The sequence below is a fragment of the Lottia gigantea genome (genome assembly GCF_000327385.1).
Source record: "Lottia gigantea unplaced genomic scaffold LOTGIsca_32, whole genome shotgun sequence".
Classification (NCBI taxonomy): Eukaryota; Metazoa; Mollusca; class Gastropoda; family Lottiidae; genus Lottia; species Lottia gigantea.
Window position 1 is genome coordinate 294,254 of NW_008709073.1, and position 1,417 is coordinate 295,670.

The window sequence follows — 1,417 nt, forward strand, 5'->3', positions numbered from 1 at the left end:
TCACTAATGGGAAAAAATATAATAAACTAATATTGAAATACATAATTATTATATAAGTACAAGTGCTTTAATCAAAGTGTTCTTTCACTTTGTTTGTATAACTTTACTGGGCATCAACTTCAAAAGCAAAAACAAAACCCCACAAAAAAACCCCAAAACATTGACTTGGAGGAAATAGAATATATAGACATACAAACAAAACATAAAACAAGAGAAAAAAAAATGCATGGGCATTTGAAGATTTCAAATATAAAACTTTTTTTTTTTATTAAAACATCATTTTCTAAGATACCTTTTTGAATGATAAGTTCTGTTGATAAATATAAATAAAGTATGCATGGACATTTGAAGATTTCATATATAAACAGTTGCTTTTTTATTAAAAGATTTTTTAAGATACCTTTTTGATTGATAAGTTCTGTTGATAAATATAAATAAAGTATAAATAAAGTATGCATGGGCATTTGAAGATTTCAAATATAAAACAGTTGCTTTTTTTTAATAAAACATCATTTTCTAAGATACCTTTTTGATTGATAAGTTCTGTTGATAAATATAAATAAAGTATGCATGGGCATTTGAAGATTTCAAATATAAAACAGTTGCTTTTTTTTAATAAAACATCATTTTCTAAGATACCTTGTTGATTGATAAGTTCTGTTGATAAATATAAATAAAGTATGCAAGGGCATTTGAAGATTTCAAATATAAAACAGTTGCTTTTTTTTATTAAAACATCATTTTCTCAGATACCTTTTTGATTGATAAGTTCTGTTGATAATTATAAATAAAGTATGCATGGGCATTTGAAGATTTCAAATATAACACAGTTGCTTCGAGTTGGTATTTTCTAAACATTATGGTAAGGTTCAATGCTAGTGTGACCAACAGTTACAGTTGAGTATTGGGTCTTAATTTTTGCTTAAGTTTTGAAGCAGCATCCAGCTGTCCAGCTGTAGCTCGAGCTTATAGACCCAACAGGAAATATTAGCTCAAATTGGATAAAGCCCTAATGAGAATGAGCACAAACGGATAGACAATATTATTGATACAAGGCTATAAACATAAAATGCCAATAATTGGAATAGTAATAATTACATTGAATTTTTTATTTCGTCATTAAAATCATCGGATTTAAGTATTTAATTTCTTGTTCACAAAATGGTAGGGCTGTTTTGAATTCTTTCTTTAACAAGTTGAATCTAAGCCAGTACAAAATTGCATTGACTTTGTTTACTGGAATATATAGCATTCAAGGTCGCACATGTCAATTATTTATCATTTCTGGAGTTACATCAACGAAGGTCCTCACAAAATTGGGTCATCTGAATGTACCAAGTAGCAGTTTTTGTAAATACGTCCCAGATTAGAAACAAATGAAATGCTTAATTGCTTATGGTACATAAAACATTTCCAG